The sequence below is a fragment of the Mesitornis unicolor genome, unplaced genomic scaffold (genome assembly GCF_000695765.1).
Source record: "Mesitornis unicolor isolate BGI_N332 unplaced genomic scaffold, ASM69576v1 scaffold24701, whole genome shotgun sequence".
NCBI classification, from domain to species: domain Eukaryota; kingdom Metazoa; phylum Chordata; class Aves; order Mesitornithiformes; family Mesitornithidae; genus Mesitornis; species Mesitornis unicolor.
The window spans coordinates 17396-26162 of NW_010162087.1; the positions used below are offsets into that span (position 1 = coordinate 17396).

At 36.0% G+C, this 8767-nt stretch overlaps 1 long non-coding RNA gene across 1 annotated transcript in view; it reads left to right on the forward strand.

Moving 5' to 3' along the window:
- The window catches only part of LOC104547716, an 18160-nt gene extending 9909 nt beyond the window's left edge, over nucleotides 1–8251 (forward strand). Inside the window, exons 2-3 of the long non-coding RNA XR_728195.1 lie at nucleotides 4467–4525; nucleotides 7645–8251. This is a non-coding gene — a long non-coding RNA (uncharacterized LOC104547716). The remainder of the gene's footprint in view (nucleotides 1–4466; nucleotides 4526–7644) is intronic.
- Nucleotides 8252–8767: the final 516 nt, after the last annotated feature.

Consider the following 8767-nt stretch of genomic DNA (forward strand, 5'->3'; position numbering starts at 1 on the left):
GAGACCCTCTTTCTGTTTGCTGCTGATGGATGCTTTATCATCAGGAGCAGCTGAGTGTAAAGATCTGGTAGGAATGATAGAAAAAGGCTTGTCTGTGTGGAAGAGTTTTTGGTTCAGGTGTGATCATATCAGGGTCTACCATACAAGACCTGGCTCAAAATTCTTGTTTGTTCTTTCTGTTTTGTTGCTGTTCTGTGCAACCTCTGTGTAGAAGGACAAAGGTGACTATTGTGGAGCTACTCTTAGCACAAAAAGAAACCTTCATGTTTAGAAGGGTTTTTTGGTCACTTTCTGAAGCTGCCCTGGTTTCTGTCTAAATGGATCTATTCCAAAGTTGCTTGTGATGCCAATGTGCAAGAGAAAAAGCAGATTTTTTTTTTTTCCCATCTTTACCTTGTAAGCTTTACAAGATGCTGAACTGACTGCAAAGGCTGGTTTTCATCACTGAAGATGAAGAAACTTTCAGTTCACTCAGTGCTTAAACCTGGTAACCGGGCCTGTCAGTGCTTAAGTCTGGGCTTTTCCATAAAACTAGAAATTTTCCATTACACTAGAAGCTTTCAATCAGACCTTTTACTCTCCCCTTAACAATCAGGCTCCTTGCCACACGACTTTTGTTTCAAACACCAATATGGCATAATGATGATTCTTGAAGATGCCTGTTTCAAATCTAAAAGGCCATGGCAATCACATTCATTGATGTATTTTGACTACCTTTATGCATTTTTTGGGGAACCCTATAATATATTTGCACTGTGTGGCCGACCTGGTTGTTCTGGGATTGCCTCCAAAATAGCCTAATTGACCTGTCCTGCTACCTTCATGAGTGTTAGGTTGAAACTCTAACATTATGTTCATGTCAGTCCCATGAGAATATCCCAACATCTCCAGGCAGGATAAGGTAATAGTTAATACTGTGTAAAAGGTTAGAGTTTCTTAAGACATCACCATTATATCAAGAGCAGTTACTGCTATTTTATTTTTTTTTAAAGATTTGTTGTTCTATTGTGGTTTATCAAGATATTTTCAGAAACAATCAGCTTAGCAGAAAAGCCTGAGAAATTCAGGTCATATTCCATAAGACCTTTGAAGGCTTATGTTGAATACCTCTAAATTATTTTAAAACAATTCCCACAGCACAGTGGTTCTAGGAAAAAGGCAGGAATCTTCAGTCTTCTGTTTTAGTACATTAAAAAGCTCCTTTCAGGCTTTACTTCATCAGTGATGCAGTGCTAAAATCTGAGGTTTCTCTTCTCTGTCTCAGGATGTTTCTTGAGCAGAGAAAACAGACACTTCCCCCGGCGTTATTTAAACTGCTTAAGCCTCACTTCACACTTCCTCTAAGCACTGTAGGATTAATGCCCAGCCCTCAGCAATTAGAACTGACACACTTAAGTTTATTGTTGTTTGCTAATCCTTCCCTACCATTGGGTGGTTCCAAGTTTTTATGTTGACATGGAAAATCAAAGCATCTTTTTCTTTGCCATCTCTGCTTCTTTCTTAGCCCAAAGACATTGTGCTGGAACAGGAATAAAAAAATTATATGAGTAGATATAAGCAAGGGCTCTATATGTACAAAAGATCTGGTTCACAGCTGACACTCCAGTGTTGATTGCACTTGAACTGTTTATTTGATGGTTAGGAAAAAGCCTGAAAACTTGCTGGACTAGATCTTGTAATGCAATTATCCATCCACAAAGTAGACACCTCAGAATTTTCAGGTTCTGCCCCATCTGCTAGGGAGAAACTGCTTACAGACAAGTGGAAAAATAAAGAAAAATGAATAAAAGAAAACTGAAGTGGCCTCAAGGAGACATTTCACACCTTAAAACTTAGGAACTCAAAGCAGGCTTTAGGTTTAGTCTTCCTGGGTTAAAAAGGAAGAGATCCGTGGTGTGTTTTTCCCCTGTTCTGAAAGGAGGAAGACACAAACCTGTTTTCATTTTTCTTCTTTCTATGACAGGAAATGAAAGGAATAAGTAAAGGGTTTGCCTTGCAGAATAAATCTTAAAGAGAAAGTTTGAATATTCTTCAGTCAGAATCCTAAGATGCCAGAGAACTTATATTTAAAAACTAGAAATGTAAAGAATGTTTTAAAAAGAAAAACTGACATCACACCTTCTGTCCAGAGGAAGAATTATTCAATATAGCTACTTAATTCCTCCCAATAGAATTGACCCCCACTGTCTCAGTTAATAAGTTCAAATGTACAATTTAGAAGCCTGATATTGCAGATTCCTTTGCCTAGGTTTCCTTTTAGCAGGTGATTGCTTTGAAAAAACTAGTTCTGTAAGCTGTAACTACATTAACAGTAGTATACTGTGCTGTAATTCCTTCAAAAAAACCTCAGCCACCTTTGGTGTTGGCTGTGAACTCCACGGGCTATTCACACTGTTACAGGCGAACTAAAAAGAAAAAAATAACTGTCCTCTTAATGTTTTCTTTTTCACACAGAACTCCTTACAGCCACCTGCATGTACCTTTTCTTTGGGTCATAGCCTTTCAGTTGTCTTATCTGAAGTTTTGCATGAGTTCAATATACAGTATGGGAGGGTGTTGTCACTGTTTATAAAGCACAAAAAGCGGTGAAAGAGTATGGAATTGCACTAGGCAACTTCACATTACAACTTGTACTTTTTGGACAGATCACTAACTTTGAAGGGTTTGCCTGTTAATAAAGATGGGTCATGATATGCTTTCAGTGTGTGTAAGATTTTTCTTTTCTGATGCTTATTTGTTTTGCAGTTTACATGCTGTAAAATGAGTCATTTTCTGTTTAAAAGATAGTTTAGATCTATGAAATGAAACATTGCAAAAGGCATTCTGACAGGACTGACAGGTATGGGGATAGGGCTCAGCTGCTATAGGCTTCTAAACTTGATGATAGCCTTAAAGTAAATAATCAAGTACTGGGTGGAAGGATAGTGAATGTCAGTTTTAAGTCGATTGTCAGAATAAAGACTGTTTTATTACTGACTGCTGCAGGGCAAAAAAATGTTATTTCTTATGCTTCAGACTTTGTCCTTGTTATTCCGGGGTCCTCATGATATGGACTGACAAACCATAGATAATGTTTAGGTTGTATACACATACTTGTTTGTGGGTTTTCATAGTGCATTCTGGTTAGTTTTTGTTTAGGAAGCCTCATAAGAGCAGTAACACTTTCTAGGTATGCATCTGCACACACCAGAACTGCATTACTTCTAGCCTGGATTATTTTGTGGGATTTAAAACTTTTTTCTTTTAAAAACAAAAAAAAACAAAAACCACCTAAACCATGAACAACCCAAAGACAACAAATTATATTTGTCTTGTGTCAGTTTAGAAGTGATTGTGATGTGTTAGCTATTTTACATAAATACTTAAAAATATATAAATGGTATCTATTTTATATAAACCTGCTTATTCGTATTAAGGCTATATATTGCTTTTTATGTCTGGTTTTTATTTTGTTACCAATCTAATGTTAGAAACGCTTTATAAATATTAGTAATTACTTCCTAGTGATCATATATTATTTCCCCTCTCACTGAGAAGGTAAAGGCTTAGTTGCATCAGTTTGTAGAGTATTTTCCAAATAGCCCTGAGTCTGGCAGTGGATAGAAAGAAAAGGAAAGAAATAATTAAGAGACTTGGTTTTGATGCCCTGTAAACATGTCTAATAGACTTCTATTCTGTCAACTATGTAAAAGACTATACAGGGCTATACTTATATGAAAGCATAATGGAAAAGCATGAATGTAATACTGATTTTCTTCAGCTTCCACTCAGTGGTCTTAATACAGATGGAGATGCCTTTATGAAATGGAAGACTGTTTTAGACTATGGTTATGGTATTCATCCATTCTTTTGAATCATAACTGCTGATTTCTGCTTTAACTTACTTCCTGTTGTTTCTTGTCTGCCTGTTAAAATTATAACACTTACATATGTGCACATTTGTCTTGCTTTTGAAGACACTGGAATTTGTACATGTGTAGCAACTGTATAACCCTCTGATGAGCGAGTTGCGTGTCCTTTATTCCATTTTTGTCAGTGAATTCAAAGATACAAAGGGAAAATACTAGGCAAGAGTAGGTAATGAAAAGAAGTTTATATGACGGATTTATTGGTTCAGTACCTATACCTCCTCATCTTTTCATTTGCATTTGTAAGGTCTTAAGGCTTCCTGGCTTTAAGTATAGTTTTAAAGATGAAATTTCCACACTATGAACCAGAGGGCTCAGTTATGAAAAAGAAATCCTAAATGAAAGTAAATAGGGTTTATTTTCTCTTCTAATTAATGGAGAAAGAGGACCTAAGCTGTCATTGTCACATGGATTGCTTACCTTTCTTACCTTAGGGCATGTCTATATCCTTCAAGCTTTCTTCTTTTCAAAGGTAAAACATGTAGTGATGAGCATTGCTTTTTAAAATGTAACTGTTTTATTTCTTGTTTTTCTTCCTATTTCCCTTCTCCCGTACAGTGGAGCAGATTACTATGACTATGGCCACGGACTGAGTGAAGAAACATATGACTCTTATGGTGAGTAGCTTTGTGAAATGAATAACTACAGTAGTAGGCTCTTAAAAACAGTCAAAGGATTTCTATAAGGCCAGCTTCAGTTCTGCAGTGGATAACAGCTCTCCAGGGGTTCCTGCCCTGTCACAGAGCTCCTCATGTGGTTATTGAGAAAAATACTGAACGAGGTTTATATGGTCTGTTAGCTAACAGTCATGTGAAATTAGAAGTAAAGAAAAATGAAGCTTGGTAGCACGTAAGAATCTGCTGAAGTTCTCAGCTGAATCAGGGCATAACTGAATGCATTTTAGACTTGCATGGTCTTTTCGTATTAGTTCATTTTCATGCATCAGTCTTGTGAAATCAAGCAGGGAGTCATTATGTAAAGGTTATGAAAGTACTTCAGGTAGCTAATAGGCATGAGGGCAGTGGGTTACTCATACAGAGACAAAACAATACATAATGAAGCAAAAAACATACGCCAGTGGTAAAGATCACTTAAGCTAGAAGTGTGGTAGTGACAGGTTTAATTAAAAGAAATCTGTTAGGGATTAGAAGCATAAAGCATGTTAAACGGCACCTTTGCTTAAGGGATAAATATTAAATATCTGGCTAGAGATCAGGTTAATATCATCCAGATCACTCAAATCTCAAATATTTGTAGATTTTTATAACTTGTGGGAACGAGTTGTGATTCTGGGTAATGGATGCTTCAGTCATTTTTGGAGCTCTAATTAAAATTTTCCATGATGTATTTCTTGAACTCCATTTGGAAGTGACCAACTAAGTTGTGATAAATGCACCTAATGCAGAAACTTACTCAATGACGTCTACTTCATTTAATTATTTTGCTTAAGGGAAAGTCACTTCATCAAAGGAGGTTGTCACTTGAAATTCCTCTGTCCCCCAGCACTTTGAATTGGACTTGATAGATATATAGCTTAAATCTTTATTTCAGCATTAAAATAAACTGTTTGTCATTATAAGCTTGATATTTTGAAGACTATTTTTTGAAAGCAGAATTGATGGGGGAGAAAAATGTATGAAACTGTTTAATGTAGATAGAGTTGACTGATGGGGGAAAAATGTGAATTGTGGTATTTAAGGTTGAAAATATGGATTTTTCATTGCTTTTGCATTTAAAATTAGTCTTCTATTTATCAAAGCACAGCCACTCAGAATATTAAGTGATGTATTTACTCAAGTTGAGAGGAAGACTATAAATATGTTGAAGAATGATTATGGGTTACAGCCACTGAAGTTTTTGCATATGCAAATAAATAGTTACTTTATTTCTTAACTAGCTGACCCTCAAGTACATCCTTAAATGCTCAGTTAGGTAATAATAATCACCCTTGCAGATTGTAAAGAACATTAGATGCCTCAGACTAAAATGCATGGGACTGCATGGTGAACAGATGATTGCGTGCTGCTGGCCAGGAGGAACCACAGCTTCCCAGGAAGTACCTGAACTTTTCCCCTTCTGAGAAGCTCAGGTGCCAATCTAGAGGATGTAGGAAGAATATCAGGGGGTTTTAGGATGTGCACCCCTGAATGGCAATGGAATGAAAACTGATTAAGGTGACTCTTTACCCTACTGATTTGGCCAACTGCTTGAAAAGGGCCAAGCATTCTGCTTAAGCTGTAATCAAGACTTCTTTGTACATTTAAACAGTTACTTGCAGTGATACTTGAAAGCTAGGATATTTTGGATTGGTACCCTTCAGCCAACTGCTTTTACTGTTAGGCTAGGGTTCTTTTTCTTGCTTAATGTAAGCCTTGCTTTCTGTGTGGTAAAGAAACACAGGAGGTTGCTTCTCATATGTTATTCTGTTGTGGAACTTGCCTTAAGTACAAGTGTAGTTCTTTCAACCTTACATCAAATTTGAACTTGCTCCTTTTACCTCCTAGGCAGATGTTCTGACCACTTAGATGTTGTTTATAAACAAAGATCTGCAGGCAACGACCTAAGTTTTTAAAAATAAAGTAAACAGAATGAGACTTATGAAGAGACTGCAAAACTGGACCCTTGACTTACAGGACCCTTGTAACCCAATTTCAGATATCTTCTGTCGGAGGAAGTTACCTCACCGTTCCAAGTAGTGCAGGGTTTCTTTGGCTGTTGACTTCTCTTTTAATTTACTAGACAGACAGATAAAGTGATGCCTACACTTTAGATTCCCATACCTAGTCATCTGGATTCCATCTTTAGTTCTGGCTTGCATTGGGTTCACTTCAATGTTTGTCTGCTTAGGGCAGGGCAGTTCCCCAAAAGCAGGTCTGGAAGCACATGCACTGTTTTCAGATGTGTTTGCTTTTTAGGTTTTTGTTTTGTTTTGTTTTTCTCTTGGGGCAGAACTCTGATTTGTTTTCTTGATTAAAGTGTACCTAAGTAATGTTTTGTTATGCTCTGCATTTGGTCCTGTGTTGTCTTCTGTTGTAAATGCATGGTGCAGTAGATCTGATTCTTAAGACAATACTTAGTTACTTTTAAATGATATTTATTACTACTAAAATGTGGTAGGATTATGAAGCACTAAATACAGCACAAGCTTTTCACAAGCTTATTTTGTTGTCAAAATTTAAACAATCTTTTATTTTCTTATAATCTGCCTTCTTATTTCTTGTGTTTTAGAGGAAGTTTCTTTACAGTGAAGTTGAATCTTGCCCCTAGATTATTAGAAGCCACAGGTGTTTGTAGTGATACTTGAGGAATTTCACTATTGGATTGAGTAGCTGAATTAAGCCTGAATTGGCACTGATGCAAAGAAACTTATTTCTGAGGGCAGCTTATTTGCTTATACATAATTCATGTCCTCAGTTCATTTCATCCTAGCATAGTAATTTGTAGGTCTGCTACTATGGCTGGCAATTCTCTATATTTGCAACAAGCAAGTCTAGCTGTATGCCAGAGTCCTAAATATTTTTGTTGTTAGCCTGTCCCTGCTGTTATGTGCTGAGAAAGCATGGTGGGGTAGCTCATAGATGTATTGTACCCAGATTTTTTGGTTCAAGTGTTAGATTTACTTTGTACAACTTTGTTTCAGTAAATAAAATGTCGGTATCTGATCCAAAACTAAGGGGGGAAAGTACAGCAGCTGAGAACATTGGAAGGGGTCTAACTGTATTTTCTCTTCTCGTAGGCCAAGAAGAATGGACCAACTCAAGACACAAGGCACCTTCTGCAAGGACAACAAAAGGAGTCTACAGAGACCAGCCATATGCCAGATACTGATTGTACTATCTGATGTTGTGAAATATCCAATCTCCACCAGTCCTGTATACTGTTCAAAGTAATTTTTTCTATGAACAATCCCTTTTTATTAAATCAAAGCGCTTAAAAATCTGAATGGATGGACTGAACTTAAAAGATTTTGTTGAAAGAACAACTTGGACATAGATATGTAAAACAAGGAACTTTGTTATTTCCAAACTGTATTTGAAAAAATAGGTGATCAAAAACCATAACTTTTGATTAACTAGTGTTAAACAAAAAATAGGTTTACTAAATATGTTAGTCCATTCTTTTAACATAAGCGTAACCTTTTATTTTAAAGGTTTTCAACAATTTAGTTTTTAGTTTTTATTTTCAGCCATTTGCTAGTCTTTCTCTTTGCAAACATGCGTAAAAAGGGAAGCAAATTACAAATGCAAATAATGTGGTATTTTGTAACTCAAGTCTTGAAATGTTCTGTAGTGTTAAGCAAAGTTTTACCCTTGCTTGATACTAAATAAACTTTTGAAAGAAAATCAGTGTGTGTGAGATTAATTTTATGCTTTATCTTATAATAAAACTTCATAAATAGTAGTAAACAGGGAGAAATACGTTTTAACAGTGATCAGCATAAAAGGCTCATATTAAACATTGCGCAACTTCTTTAAAAAAAATTGTATAAACCTAAATGTATATATATACTCACAGTAGCCATAAATGCTGTTTAAAGTATCTAAATGGTATGGATCTGCTTGAGTGCCACATTAAATCAAAATATTTTTTGTTAAAATATGGTTTAAAATAGCTAATGAATTTTCTGGAAAAGATGTGACTAGTTTTCATCTTGTTGAGCGTTTTTTCACTAGTGCAACTTTGGAATTTTTATGAGAATTTTGGTACGTTAATGACCACCTCGCTCCGTGCTGGAAGCAATAAACACAAAGCTTTTAAAGACTTTCTGACTTGACTAATTGAGGTCGCTTTCGTCAGAGGCAGAGGATGTGTAACCCTTAAAACGGTCTTCATTTGCAAAGGTAAATAAATCAAATAAG